General features: G+C 42.1%; 1 protein-coding gene across 22 annotated transcripts in view; it reads right to left on the bottom strand.

Moving 5' to 3' along the window:
• Kalrn (kalirin RhoGEF kinase) overlaps positions 1 to 16027 on the bottom strand; it is a 636773-nt gene that overhangs the window by 87907 nt on the left and 532839 nt on the right. The gene's annotated exons all lie outside the window — the stretch shown is intronic.

The raw sequence follows: 16027 nt of genomic DNA, 5'->3' as shown, positions 1-16027 counted from the left end.
GGCTATAAATTGGATCTGATTCATTTGCTTGGGTTTGATTAATTATCTAGAGTGGCTTACAAAACTCAGGGAAACACTATTATTAGTTTATTAAAGGTTTTTACAAAGAATACAGATGAAGAAGTGCACAGGGCAGTTGGGAAGGAGTGTGGAATTTCTATGCCTCTTCTTGGTGCATTGATCTCCAGGAACCTGTTACCAATGGACTATCAGGAAGTTCTCTGAACCTGGTCATCTTTGGGGATTTTTATGGAAGCTTCATTACAAAGGCACAATTGATTAAATCATTGGACAATTTAACCTTTAATCTCCCTCTCTTTTCCCCAAAGGTGGAGGTGAGACTGAAAGTCCCAACTCTCTAATCCTGCCTGGATCTTTAAGTGACTAACCTCCATTCTGAAGCTATTGAGGGACTCCCAGGCATAAAGTCAATTCATTAGCATACAAAAAGTCACCTATCACTTCAGAGATTCCAAGGATTATAGGAGTTCTCTGCCAGGAAACAAGATAAAGGCCAAATGTGTATGCCAATATTGCAGTTTGCATTTGTGCAGATAGCAGCCAAGGCTTCAATAGATTGGGGGCATCCGGAGATGCATAACTCATTAAGCTGGTTTACCATTTTCTTTTTTTGTGCAGGGCTGAAGATGGAACCCAGGGCCTTGAATGTGCTAGGCGAGTACACTATCACTGAGCTATGTCCTCAGCAATTTTTATTTTTATTCTGAGATAGGGTCTCACTATAATGCCCAGGCTGACCTTGAATTTATAGTACACGTACCTCAGCCCCGAGTAGCTGGGATTATGGGTGGGCGCCACGCCTGGCTTGACATACCATTTTCTATACTGGCTTGAATGGCATAACTCAAAACTGGAAAATTCCTTCTCAATCCATTCTTCTGGAGTTCAATGATTACATTCAATTATACCTTGTGTCTTTCAAATAATGTGTCATATAATTATTAAAAAGACATGGTATAGTTGTTCTGTATTGACAATACCTATTTTTTTAAGAAGATTTTTTTTAGTTGTAGATGGACACAATATCTTTATTTTTATTTATTTATTTTATGTGGTGCTGGGGATCAAACCCAGGGTCTCATGCATGTGAGGCAAGCGTTCTACCACTGAGCTACAACCCCAGCCCAATAATACCTATTTTATCTAAATGGTTAATAAGACTATGAATGTCCCTCTGATTTTCATCATAATATTGTATTGGAAACTTTGGCTTCAATGTCTGAAATCAGAAGAAATAACAAAGATTCCTAATATCCACTAGATGTTCACAGAAGGATCCTTTAATCTCCTGCTCTTTTGTGTTGCTTTGACTCCAACAATTTAGAAATAAGCTCAAAACAGGAGTAAACTCATCCTTATTGCTATCCATAGATTGAGCTGTATAAGGACAGTGCACATCAGTACATCTGCTGCAGAGATTCCATATTAAAAATTCATTTTTCCTTTGACTTTCTAGAAATAAGTTGTCCAGTATTTTTCATACTGGAAATTGTACATCTAGAGAAGGACATAGGAAGGGAGGGCCAAGAATAAAAATTCTCTGGATAACAAATACATAAATCCTTGTTTGTTTGTAAGCACGGCCAGTACAAAACCCACAATAAGAATTAATATGTCCTGCATGGCAGGATAATGAGCCCGGCAGGTCATCTAGGGTTCTGCTTGTGAAAGCCAAGCTCCTGTTTGTATATTCAGCCAAGGTCCGAAGGCTATGTACCACCAGTTCCTGGCATGGCTGGCTTCCCAGCAAACCAGCTGGCTGGCCATCTTGGTGCAGGGGCAATTGGTGCTGGAGAATGAAGAAAGCTGCTATGGTGACAGCAAGAGGAAATGAGGGACAAACGTGGTTTTCTGAACACTAGGAAACTTGCTGCTCTTGCAATGTATTCTTACAGTTTTAGACTAAACTTGGCAAACACATCATGGCTCAGGATATTCCTTCTCCCATTTCTTAGTCATACTCAATCTCCAATGCACAGTACAAGGCCCCGCCTCCTGCTTATTATGCCAAAGCTCTTATATTTAGCTCAGGAATCTCTTTACCAACCACCACTTTACTAAGGCTTTCTGTGTTTTTACAAATTTTGTACGTCCAAATCTCTATGTTCTTAGAACACTGGTGTCTCAATTTTCCTAAAAATAAGACTACTCCAAGCCTTAAAGGCAGCTGGTATTGGACTATATCTTAGTTTATTTCTACTTATTGGTACCACCCCACTTTTCTTTTCTTCCAGTACTGGGAATTTAACCCAGGGGTGCTTTACCCCTGAGCTATATCCCTAGATCTTTTTATTTTTTTATTTTGTGACAGCGTCTCGCTAAGTTGCCAGGCTAGCCTTGGACTTGCTTTCCTCCTGCCTCAGCAGGAGGGGATTACATGCGTACACTGGGCCTAGTTTATTGGCCCCTTGCTTTTCCCTATATACTAATGCTCCTGTCCTGGCAAAATGACCATAGATCCGAGCCCCAGGAATGATTCCAAATCTGGTGGCATCGGCACAGGGCAAGAACGTTTGGAACCCTTTGGAACATTAATCCTTACTAGAAAGGTTTTTGTGGATTCACAAAACAACCCCCACAGAGGGGAAGAGTCAGCACCTCTGGCTTCCATTTAGATTAAGTCTCATGAATTCTGAAATCTAATTCAGTCCAGATCTCCCTCAGCTACCTACTGCTGGTCCTTCAGTGCTGTCCACTGTCCACTCCTGGTCCCAGGCTTCAGCTCCCAGCAGGATGTCACTGGAAGCAGAGGGTAAAATGATAAAGTTCCCAACTGTTTGTCCTCTGGGTCTAGTTGGTCCCAGTTTCCCCTGTGTAATCATCTCCCTGAGCCTGAGGCAGGCACAGGAGCACCCTCAAGGGTACTACCCTGCCCATCCCAAGTGAGCACACCTGAAAAACACAGGCGCTGTGATATGCCACCCCACCAATTCACTGGAATCACGGCCCCATCTAGGTGCCTTTAGAAGTGAAGGGCTAGTAAGTTCTCTGTGTTGGACCAGTGGTAGTTCAGAAGTTTGACCTATCAGCTCAGGCAAGAGTCAGTGGAAACAGCTCTGACTCTTGCCCTCTCAAGGGTGAATATTCTAAATATCACTTCGCTCTTCACACCCTCTCATTCTCCTTGACTTGGCCACTGCCTCTGGGGAGGGGACACACATTTCTTTCAATCTGTGGAGTAGAAAACTTTTCCAAAAGACTTCTGAACTGTTCAAAACACAAGCCCCAAAAGAATGCAGTGAAACTTCACAAATTAAGACCGCATAAAGAGCGCACCCATTAGTATAAAACCCAAATACAGAGTTTTTATAGTAAAAAGATGGTTTCTTTATGAGATATCACCTCACTTTTGATAGAAGGGCTATTATCAAAAAGTCAACAGATAACACATGTTAGTGTGAGGGTGTGCAGAAAAGGGAGCCTTCATACACTGTAGTGGGGGTGTAGACAGGCAGCCATTATGGATAACAGTATGGAGGTTCCAAAAGAAAAAGGGAACTGCCAGGGCTAGGGAATAGCTCAGTGGTAGAGCTTAGTATGTGTGAGGCACTGAGTTCAATCCTCAGCACACACAGGAAGGAAGGAAGGAAGGAAGGGAGGGAGGGAAGGAGGAAGGGAGGGAGGGAGGGAGGGAGGGAGGGAGGAAGGAAGGAAGGAGGGAAGGAGGGAAGGAAGGAAAGAGGGAAGGAAAGAAGGAAATAAAGAGAGGGTAGAACTACCAAATAACTCAGCAAGTGGTCCTCTTGGTTCAGTGGGGAGCCGATTAGTCTCACATGATTCAGAAATCTTTCTTTTGGGAATATTCCCAAAGGAAATGAAATTACAACCTTATAAAGATATCTGTATCCTTGTTTCTTGCAACATTATTCACCATAATCAAGATACAAAAACAATCTAAGTGTTTGTTGACAAGTGGATAAAGAAACTGGTATTTGTATGTATTACGTATATACGTATAAATATTATTGAAATATATAATGGAATATTATTTAGCCTTAAAAAGACCCCAACATTTGCCAAGACATAAAGGAAATCAGAAGACATTATGCTAAGTGAAATGAGCCAGGCACAGAAAGAAAACTACTGTATGATCTCATTTAAATGTGGAATCTAAAAAAAAAAATGGGAGGAACATATATATAGAGAGAATAAAACAGTGGTTACCAGGGGTAGGGTTTTAGAGAGGTTAAGAAATGGGAGATGTAGGTCAGAGGATTTGAAAGTACTATATGCAAGATGAACAAATGTAGGAATCTAAAGTAAAATATTAGGATCATAATTAACAACATAGTTAACATAATTATGTTGTATTTGGAATTTCTACTACATGAGTAGATTTAACCTACTATTGTCCCTAAAATAAGGGATAATGATCTGAGATAAAGATTATGTTAATTTGCTTCACTGCAGTAACCTTTCCACCATTTGTATGTCATGTCATGTACCTTAAATGCATACAATAAAGTTTATTCAAAAGCAAACAATGGTTACTACTTTCAAGGTACAAGGTAACAAGAAGTAGGGGATGGGCAAGGCCTGGGGCTGCTTGAAATATTCATTCACCTGTAAAGACATCATGAACATAAAGAAGTCATCTAACTACAGCAGATGGCTGCCACCAAGTTCCAAGGCCAAGGTGAGCATCTTCTGGCTTTCGCTCTCCACACACAACCTCCCAAGGTTGCCTGGTAAGTAAGCCAAATTTTCCTGCTCAAATAGGTTCACTCCAGAGTCCAGGATGTATGCTAGGCCTTGAAACAAGCCCTGAAGTGGGTCCCTCAAGGACCATACCCTCCTGACTCTCATGGTGACATGCCCTCCTTTCTTCTCAGATAGTGCACACATACAAGTTCATCACAAACAGCACAAATGACTCTACACAAGCAAAAACTCTCCCACAGGATGACCAAAGCTCATTTCAGCTTCTCCTCCTACCAGCAGGTTCTTCATTCACAGAAATTTCTGCACTGATATGTTCTTCCCAATCCATCTGTCGCTGCTCTAGTTCGGATCTCTCAGTCCACTTGCTTTCACTATGTAACAGCCTCTAAGACTGGTCTCTTTGTGTCTAGTCTTCTCTAACCCATTTGACGCATCTCCGCTACCCAAGTGACTGCACACTTTGAGTCACTGTTCAAAACCTACTAGGCAGCCTCTCCTTTAAGCTCCCCTGAGCTCACCCTTCTTTCCAGCCCTAGGAGCTTCCATTCTTTGGCAACCCAGGATTTTTGAACTGTGGTCTCTGGACCAACAATTTTAGTAATACCTGGGAACTTGGTCAAAATGCAAATTCCAGACTGACTGGATCAGAAGCTTGGGGGTGGCCCAGCACTCTGTGTTTTGTCAAGCCCACCAAGTGACTTTGATGCACACTAAAGTTTGAAAACCACTCTTCTATCCGAACCCACCAATTGAGTACAACTGTTCAGTTCACTGTACCCACCGCACTGAGGCCCTCATTGCTCATGAAACCCTCTAGCTCTCGGCTTGTCTGAAGTCTACCTAGGACTTCTTAAATCACTAAGCCCAGCATGTTCTACTCTTCCTCTGATGGCACCTTTTGGCCCATTCACTGGGCACTGACAAATGCTTGTTTATGTATTTTTCCTTGCTAAGGAAAGTCCTGGAGGACAGAGGTAACCTCCATCTTTTTCTAGCACAAATTTTTGAGTCATTAAATGATGAATAGCTAAAGACAAAAAAAAAAAGAAAAAAAGATAAATCATTGGAGTCTTGGTATTTTTTGGCCCAAAGACCTCTAAGAAAAGTCAGTGTTGGTGAGTACTCATCTTTTAAACTTAGCAATGTGACTATTAATACAGGAATGTGTTTCCTGTGCTCCTTAAGATGTTCTAGATGCTGTCCTTTAAATTAAAAATGAGGTCCACAAAGTCAACTGCTTCTTTACTGCAAGAGTTCTCAGAATCTTTAATATGCTGATGCAGATGCTGATGCCAGAAGAACATACAGTTTGGAACAGTTTAATTGCTATTAATATGGCACAGAAATCAGTGTGGCTGGCATTGATCTTGGCTGTGATTCCATCCAAGTGAAAAAGGTGAATCAGACTTCTGGGGATAGTGTTCTGACAGCAGCATTGTTGGGCAAACTCAAAACCTGTCATGAAGGCCAAAGTAGGAGATAACTTCCAGTCCAGTCCAGTTATTTTAGGCTTATGTGCTATCACATCAAAGTCCACCCAGAAGCCAGTGAAAAGCCTGCTCTGGATTCAACTGAAAATGCATCCTTCAGTAGTAACCTTAACCAAAGGTAACTTGCAAGGCTTCACCATGGAGGATGAGGGAGAGTTAAGTAGGGTGATTCTGGAAAGCTCAAGTCTGTAATTAAGTGCTGCTTAACTGAAAATGTTGCAATGGAAATTCTCCTAGGGAACCTGAGAAACGAAGAAAGAAGAGGAAACTGCCCATCTGGAGGAAGAAATAGCTGACTGAAGGTCAATCGCTGCCTATTTTCAGTGTCCTTTTTTGGTAAACTACGTTTTTTGTGGGGAATGGGAAAAATGTGAAGGTTCAGGGTCTCTTGGACTTAACCTGAGACTCTGCAGTCGTAACCTGGCCCTGCTTCTCCCAAGTACCTGTGCCAAGTGGGTCTTCCTCTAGGCCCTCCCTCTCTGGCTTGGAAAAGAGTAATGAGCAAGATTGAATTTAGTCTCAGCCTGCAGCCTAGGGCAATATCTCCACGTTTCTCAGCTCGGTGCTCTTCATGCAAAAGTGCCCTGTGCTGCTCTCTGTTCTAGTTTCCAGGAGCAGATTCAGATTCAGCACTAAGTGGATGTGTGGCTAGGAAACCCTCTGCCCAACCCACCTGATCCCCCTGGCATCAGTTGTTAAAAATTGTTTAATATAATTTCAGATTTAGACAAAAGTTGCAAGAGCAATACAAAGAATCCCTATATAGATTCCCGAAATGTTTACATTTCGCTACCTGCTTTTTCTCCTCTCTCACTGAATTTAGAATAGGTTACAGAAAAGATTTACTTTTATCCCTTAATACTTTAGTGTATTTTGTCTCCTTCCTCCCTCCTTTTTTTCTTTTTCTTTCCTTCCTTCTTCCCTTTCTTTCTTTTTTATTTTTTTGGTAATGGGGGTTGAACCCAGGGGGACTTTACCACTGAGCTATATTTATCCCCAGGTCTTTTTTCTTTTTAAAGAGAGAAGAGAGAGAGAAGAGAGAGAGAGAGAGAGAGAGAGAGAGAGAGAGAGAGAGAGAGAGAGAGAGAGAATTTTTAATATTTATTTTTTAGTTTTTGGCGGACACAACATCTTTGTTTGTATGTGGTGCTGAGGATCAAACCCGGGTCGTACGCACACCAGGCGAGCGCGCTACCGCTTGAGCCACATCCCCAGCCCTCCCCAGGTCTTTTTATTTTTCATTTTGAGACAGGGTCTCCCTAAATTGCTTATTCTTGCTAAATTGCTGAGGCTGGCCTTGAACCTGCAATCCTCCTGCCTCAGCCTCTCAAGTCCTTTGAATTATTAGGCACGTGCCACCATGCCTGGCTCAGTGTGTTTTCTTAAAACAAAAACATTTTCTCATATAACTGCAGTACTGTGAGCAAAATCAGAAATTTAGATTAGGTACTCTATTTAAATGTTGCAAATTATCCAATAATGTTCTTTATAAGAAAAAATCAAGTTTTTCATGACTTGCACATCTTATGAGGATAGGATACCTTTTTGTATAATGTCCCTCAATTTGGGTTTACCTGACATTTCCTTATCATTAAATTTAGGGTGTGCATTCTGGGTCAAAACAGCCCCCGTAATGATGCTCACTCAGTTCAGGAGGCATACACGTGTGACTTGATTCTGCACCAGTGAACTTGACTTTAATCCTCTCATTAAGATGATATCTGTCACTGGCATGATGTCCTAACCCACCAACTCCCAAGACACACTTGTTTAGTCCCGGTGTGTCAAAATTCTTGTACGATTTTGCCTCGCCTAACCTTGGGCATACATGTGACAAAGCATGAATAATGTTTGAACACAATTCCTATGTAAAATACTCAATTCCATTCATGAAATAACTTCATGGTTACATGTGAGAAAATAATAATTTTCCATTCCCTTGAAAACCAACCAGGACAATGTATAATAAAAATGGTTACTATGCTGAAATCTAGAACTAGATTTTGTATATAATTTTATAAGTTGTGCTTTGACATGCAACCTATGGTTGACTTAAGCCTCCTAGGCATACAGAATGTACCACATTGAACTTTCCACATAAAACACATTCCTAAATGGGAATTCTGAAAGCTGTTCAGAATGATCAGAGGTACTTGGGAGAAGCAGGGCCAGGTTAAGACTGCAGAGTCTCATATTAGGTTAAGTCTAAAAGAGAATCTGAACCTTCACACTTTCCCTATCCCCCCCGCCCCCAAAAAAATGTAGTTTACCAAAAGATACTGAATATAGGCAGTCATTTTGATTGAAAATGGGCAAGCCATGAGCCTCTTCTATGGATCTTGAAATTGTCACTGAAAATGGTGTTGGAGCTTTTGGGGGAGGTCCAATATACTGGCTGGCTCTGTTAACTACTTACAGTGAGTTACTAATAAACACAGAAAGATTCCCATCCTTAGCATGGGAATCACTCCTGAGTAATTAGCATGAGAGCTTGATCTCTGGGAAGGCTGAAGGATGAGAATAGGATTCTAAGCTTCTGGTAGATAGTGAGGCATTTCCAGTCTCACAAGTCAAAACAGGGTTAAAGGTGGGATAAATGGCCAGAGGGTGATGAGAGTAGATCAGTGGGAACCTCAGAGGCTCAAGTGTTGGCTTTTAGTTTAGAATATATTGAAGTAGATTACCTAACTGTTCTAGCAAATAACAAAGCCTTGGGAATAGGAAAGCTGAGTAGAGGGTAGACTAGCAAGATGCCACAAGACAGGTCATTTCCCAATTATAACATGCGGCTCATTTGATTGGGAGAGAAACTGCCTTTAACTGCCCCTTGGGGCAGGCATGACAAGCCAACACCTGCCCTGGTGCCAAGAGCCAGGTCCCACGATTAACTAGCGGAATTTTAACTTCTCTTAAATCAGGAAAAACCTCTGAGGTACCCACTGGGTTGCTATAGAACCAGGCACTTACTTACCTAATGCAAATGGCAAAGCTCAGATGTCTACAGGGATCAATATGTAAGCTAAATATGAGAACCGGATATTAGACAGTTAGAAGAAGTATAGGTTGTGGCAAAACAGAGAGTGTTTAAGTGTGCTATTCGTGTTCACATTTTTTAAAAGGATCAAACACTCTCTACTGAATATCACACATCTAGACCAAAGGCTTGCTACTTCACTGTGCCTGCCCAGGGGTGGCAAGTCCATCTCTGCCTTACTATAGCTAGACTACAGCTAGAACCCCCAGCTTCATGGTCAGCATAACTAGATGGAGCATCACCCAGCACCACAGATCGCCCTGCAAAGGAAAGACATAATCAGCCTCTTTCCAAGGGAAGGTCTTCTTTCCAGAAGCCTCGCCTAGACCCTGCCCTATCCTGATGGTTCTTTAATTACCTAAGTGCTGGGTCCCATAGGCTCAATTTATGTAACTTTTATGCTTGAAGATATTATGCTATTATTAGCTATCCAACCAATGTCTATTGAGTGCCTTCTATGTTCCAGGTGCTGCCCATGTGTTCCTCCAGCAGAGGGGAGAGACCAAATCCTGACATTAGGATACTGGCAGTCTAGTTGGGGTGGGGGTCAGGGAAGAGACATATAATAAGCTAATAAGTGAATTAGAGAACTTTCCAGTGGCGTTCAACAGTATTTAGAGAATTAAACTGGCTAATGGGTTGCAGGGGGCCTGGATGACTTCTTCTGAATGAGCAGCTGGTGATAGTTTCTGTGAGAAACGGCATTTAAACTTAGACCTGAAGGATAGAAAGGAACCAGCCCTATGAAGACTGGGGTGAGGTTTTCTGCTGAGGGCACAGACTGCACAGAGATCCTGAGGCAGAAATGAGTGTAGGATGTTCAAGTCAACTGCAGCTGGAGCCGCACGGTGGTGGAGTGGCATGATATGAAGGTGGACAGGGATGCAGGGATCAGACCCAGAGCCTTGTAGGCCATAGAGAGGTGGCACTGCATGCCAATACGCTGGGAAGCCACCAGAATGGTTTAAAAGGAGACAGGGCTGGCCACAGGTGATGAGACAGGGTTTACCTGATAATCTTTAATTCTGACTGTTCCATGTTGTATGGCTGGACAAATTTCTCCTGAATTAGAATCACCTTCCCATCAAGAAGCACCCTTTCCTCAAGTGAAGAGTACTGGACTTGGGAAGAAATATCCCTCACTAGACATGGATGAACCAAAGCAATCAGGATACTCAAATGTGGTCTCTGGACAAAACTCTCTCTGCTCAGCTCACACACGTATGGCCATCCTATTCCTCCTTAGAAATTTCTTCCCCAGATCCCACATCCCCTTTCTTCTTCTGAGTAGCTATTGAAATGCTGCCTTTTCAGTCCAGCCTTTCCTGACTGCCCTATTTAAAACTGCAGCACCCTACTGTCCACACCGACCTCACTATTCCCTTTCCCTGTAGCATGGATCACTTCCTATTAACCATGACTTTTGATTTCCTAGTGTCCTCTATTCTTCACCTTGATATCTCAAGCCTTGCTGATCTATAGAGACAGACCCTCCCACAGATACCTAATTCCTAAAGATAGTTTGTGCCTTCCATATAAAAACCCACTAACCCAGACCCCATAACCCCAACTACCTCCTTTATGGGTCTCTTACTTTTCTGGCCATGATCCACCTGCCCTAATCCCTCCAGGGTCAGGTATGAGAAAACCAGAGATAGCTCCCATGACCACAGTGTACTCTGAAATTATTCAAACCAGTCAGTCCTAAACCTGCTTAGCCTGCCTCCTTCCTTCAAGGCTTTATTTAGTCCACTAGTTCCCGCTCTCTGCCTGCACCAACCTCGGTGCTTAGCATGGCATGCACCTTAGCAATTGTGATTGGTTGGCATTACCAATCCTCAAATTTTTCTATTAATATACTATATTTTACAATAACACTATAAAATTTCCTTCTTATTTCTCTCCTCCCCCCACACTAAAACAGAAGCTCCATGAAGGCAGAGACCTTTGTCTGCTTTTGTTCAATGCTATGCTCCCAGCACCCAGAGGAGTCTGACACAGAACTAAAACACTCAAACATATGTTGGGGGAAAAGATTTCAAAGAAAGTGTTCAGTAGCTATATTCTAAATATTTAATGACTAAAGAGAAAGCCAAGGTGTCTGTTTATGTGTTACATGGATGAATACAGAAGCCAAGTGGGACTGGAGATCCAGCTCCTGCCCCTTAACCTTGCTGAACCTCAATCTCCTCATCTAGAAAATGGGGAGAGTTTCTACCCACATCTGAAATAACAATACTTACTTAAGGCAATAGTGGAAGGTTGTTATGTGACAATAAACAGCGATGATATGTTGAAGGACAATAAACAGTATTGTGTTACAATACAGCAATGCCTGCTGGAGCAGTGCCCTGGGGGCCTCAGGCCTACAGGACAGCCAGCCCTTGTCCTCTGCATCAGCCCTGCTCTGAGCAGGCCAGAATGGGTCCTCCCTCCCTTCCCTCCAAGGACAGCAGCTCAGGGAGAAGGTGCTCCTCCCTGCAGCTCCCTGACCCTTACTCTGTGGTAACGTGCTGCTCCTCAGTCACAGATGCAGAAGCAGATCCTGGCTAGTGCAAACACACACACACTTGCAGGCATGTTTGACAGGTGTGAGTATGTGGGTTAAATGACACCCTCAGAAGTGCCATGAACTCAAGTGGGAGACCCCAGAACCATCAGGCTCGCACAGAAGAGGGGATTTATCTGATTCATAACACTTTCCACCTGTTTCTTATGTCAGAGTTAGAAAAGTACTTCATGATCTCAACAAAAATACTTTGGTGAATAGAAAGACTTCAAAAATAACACATAGTCATTATAAGAAAAAGTGAAAGAAATGAAGTGTTTGTATGTGTAAAAAGAATATTTGTGGAATTAATGAAGTAAAACTCAGCCCAGGTGACCCTTCTTTAGCCACTGACCTGCTAGATAAGTCTCAGGGACCCAGAGGGCCTTCCATGGCAGGTGGACCCCTAGCTCCAAACTAAAAGGACTGTGTGGTATAGTCTGAGGAGCACTGGGCCCCAGCCAGAACACAGGTGTGGTTCCCAGCCTCACTGCTGAATGCAGTATGATCTAAGCCCCAGTCTGATGGGTTCCAAAGTACTCATCTGTTCAAAAGAAGAACAGGTCAACATCCTCTCTACCAGCCCTTTCTGCTTTAAGCCTTGGAGATAAAGAAGATTCAAATATGAATTCTGGGCAGATTTTGAGACACTATTATTCTGAGTGGGGAGCACTATTTCAAATCCCAACCTTGATCCCCAAATCTCAGGCAGACCTGCTGCAGAGAAAGCAGCTTCCAGAAGCCAGAGTTGGAACCTGAGCAGGAGAGGGGCAAAAACACAGGGTCTGCTGGCCAACAGGAGAGAAGGCAAGAAGGGAGGAGGCAGGAGGCACGCTGGATGGTTTCTGTTGACTTCCAGCAGCGTGTCCTGGGTTCTTGGGCCTGGGCTCAGCTGCCCTCTAATTATAACCACCCCCACTAGATAGGCAGGGCAAGGGCTTAGTCCCCAGGTAGTTCTTCATGATCCTTAAAAACCCACCACCTATTCCAGAGACCTATAGTGTATAAATTTATAATAAATATTTAAAGGTTGCATGAAAGACTATACATTTGTAAAACTGTAGGAAAATGCTTAGATAACATTTAGTGAAAAAAGCAAGACACAATATCGAGTATAAAAACTGAACAAAAATGCACATGGTGGGGAGGGTGGAGCATATGCTTGAGACATTCGAGGCCCTGGATTCAATCACCAGCACCAAAAAAAAAAAAATCAGTTAATTAAATTAAACACATATAGAAAAAAGACTGGACTGGAAAATAAGTAAAGTCAAAGTCTCTAGGACCATAGGTAGTATCCTTTCCTTACTTTCCCCTATATTTTCTAAATTACCTGCTATAAGTAAATACTATTGCTTTAAAAATATCTCACACACAAATTCATGCTCATAAGATTTCATGTAATAGCTTGGAAGTAAGTCTATTTTCTTCCAACTTCTTTCCAGTTATTTCCCCACATTCCAATTCTACTCTCCTACTTAGAAGTAACCATATGATTTGGCCTATACCTCTCCGGCCATTTTCCATGCATTCAAGAGATACTCGGTTTGGTCTTGCACCAAGTATTTCATGCTATAAAGCTGAATGGTTCTGTATGGATTTATTCTCACTTAACGAGTGGGAGATCTTCCCAGGTCTGTGCATACTACTGCACAGAGAACTGATTCCACAATCATTCCCCTACTGAAAATGATGAGAACTGCCCATCTTCTTGCTTGCTATAACAGAAATTCAGTAGAACACCCTGAGGGAGAAATTCTTTAGGGTACAGTCCAAGAAGTGGTATTGATGGGTCCAAAGACACACATTTTCAATGTTTTCTCATGGTGCTAGGAACTAAACCCAGTGCCTAATACATGCTAGACAAGTCCTCCACCACTGAGCTACATCCCAGCTCTCACATTTTCAGTTTTGATAGATTCTATCAAATAGCCCTCCAGAAAGATTATTTCAGTTTATATCCTATCAGTAAATGAATGTCTATTTCTCTCTGCCTTGACAATACTTTTGCCAATCACTAAGAAGTGTGAAAAATAATCTTATTGTTTTTATTTGTAAAGAGTAATCAATATAGTTGTATAATATTAATATTCTAATGTTAAATGTAATAATAGTGATTTTTTGATTATTACCTTTTCAAAAGTTGATTCCCTTTTTTAAAAAAAAGTCTTGCTTCTTTATAACTTTTGGCCATTTTTCTGTTGGGTTATAGGCTTTTTTCTTATTGATTTATAAAAATGCTTTATGTATTCTGGATATTAATCTTTTACCTATCATGTAGGTTGCCAGTATTTTTACTAGTCTGTCATTTGTTTTAACTTCCTTTATTAGTGTCTACATTTGCCTGAAAGCCATCTGGAAGTTATTTTTATGTATAATATGATTTAGGGATACAATTTACCTTACTTGAATGTTAGGAAAAGATGATAAAGTCGAAACTTTAAAGAACTCTGTTTCATATGTTTTATATTTATATATGTCTTTTAAGCTTTCCCTTTCTGGTAGGGTGGGGGTGCTGGGGATTGAACTCAGTGTGCTCTACCATTGAGCTACACCCTCAAGCCTGTTTAATTTTGAGATAGGATCTCGCTAAGTTGCTGAGCCTGGCCTAGAACTTGCGATCCACCTGCCTCAGCCTCCTGAGTCACTGGGATCACAGACATGAACCACTGTGCCTGGCACTTTTCATATTTTATAAATGACATTTATGGGATTTTTAAGGAGACAAGACTATGAGAAAGGATGAAGAAGTCTGTGGCATATCTCACAGCCTGGGCATTTTCATAACATGGTAAAGGTGCTGCCCTGCACGGGCACTGAGCTTGTCAGACAGGTAAGGAGTGTATCTTTGGCTCTTTAGTTCCTATGCTCCTCTGCATCACCAACAAGGACCTCCTTCTAAGCCTGGAGACACTTTAGTCTAACTCTCACTTAAGGCCAAAATTTAAGGACCTAGGAATGCCTCAAACAAGGTCAATATGCTAACTACTCCAAAGCACAATTCCTCATGTGCGTAAACTCCTATCACGGTGATTTCAACTTTGTTTTTCTTTTCTTCATCTTCTTCTTGTCCTTCTTTTTTGCTGCACTGGAGACTAAACCCAGGGCCTCACACAAGGTAGGCAATGCTCTACCTACTAAACTACATCTCTAATCCCCAGCCTTTTAAAATTTTTTATTATTGAGACAGGCTTCCTAAGTTGCTGTGGTTAGCCTTGGACTTGCAATCCTCTTGCCTCAGCCTCCCAAGTAGCTGGGATTGTAGGTGTGTGCTACCCTGTCTGGCACTTGTGCTTTCTACAAGTGTTGGTTCAGTATATTTAGGTTTGACAACTATTTGCTGAATGAATGCATGAATATGTTATGTCAAACCTTTAGTCCATTCATGATGGGGATAATGTGAAGGAGCTGGAAGGATCTGAGACAATATAGGAGGGTAAAGTTGGTGGTTAACCAGAAGTTTTCTAGTAAAGCCCTGGGAAAGGTTCTAGAAGCTGTGGCAAGGACAACTGTGTGGTGTGAGTCTGGGGCAGAGGGAATCTCACACCTGGGTAAAGGAAGGGGTGGCAGTAGAGGCAGATCCCACTGCCACTTTGCCTTTAAGTGTTCTAACAAATCACACTGCCACGGATTAGGCACAGGGGCTTTAAAAGACCCCTGGTGCTCAGTCACCTTTACCAAATAGATGACACCTAAAAACCTAAGAAATTGAGTCAGAAACTGACATGGTACCAATGTGGCACTTTTAGTCACTGTGGCTCTGAGGGGTAGAGCCACAAGGAATCACCTGCAGGGTCTCACCCAATTCCTCCAGTACAGTGGCCATGGAAGTAGTAGAGAGCTGACTGATGGAGGGGTCTGTACTCGGGCAGGGAGAGGCTGTACTCACGTCCCACAGCCATCACCCCCCGAGCAACACCAGGGCAGGTGGAGAGGTGAGGAGCGCTGGGATGGCAGGGAAGTGTATGGGGTCTGTTATCAGTTTATGTTCCTTATGTTCTTGTCCTTTTTGGCTTTTATTGTAACTTGTTTTTCCTAATTATAAAAATAATCCTTGGGCTGCGGATAAAGAGCACTTGCCTAGCATAAATTCTCTGGGTATGATCCCCAGCACTGCCAAAAAAAAAAAAAGTCATCCTCATTGCTAGAATTTTGGAAAACCAAAAGAGTTTACATAATCCAATTTTAAAAGTCACTCAGAATCCTTCCATTTAGCATATTTGGTAAATTTTCTTTTCATTTCTTTTTTATCTTTTTTGGGGGGAAGCTAGG

Source organism: Marmota monax, unplaced genomic scaffold (genome assembly GCF_021218885.2).
Source record: "Marmota monax isolate L192 unplaced genomic scaffold, Marmota_monax_Labrador192_F-V1.1 WCK01_AAM20220418_F8-fsc00052, whole genome shotgun sequence".
Taxonomy (NCBI): Eukaryota; Metazoa; Chordata; class Mammalia; order Rodentia; family Sciuridae; genus Marmota; species Marmota monax.
This window is presented reverse-complemented; position numbering and strand designations above follow the sequence as displayed.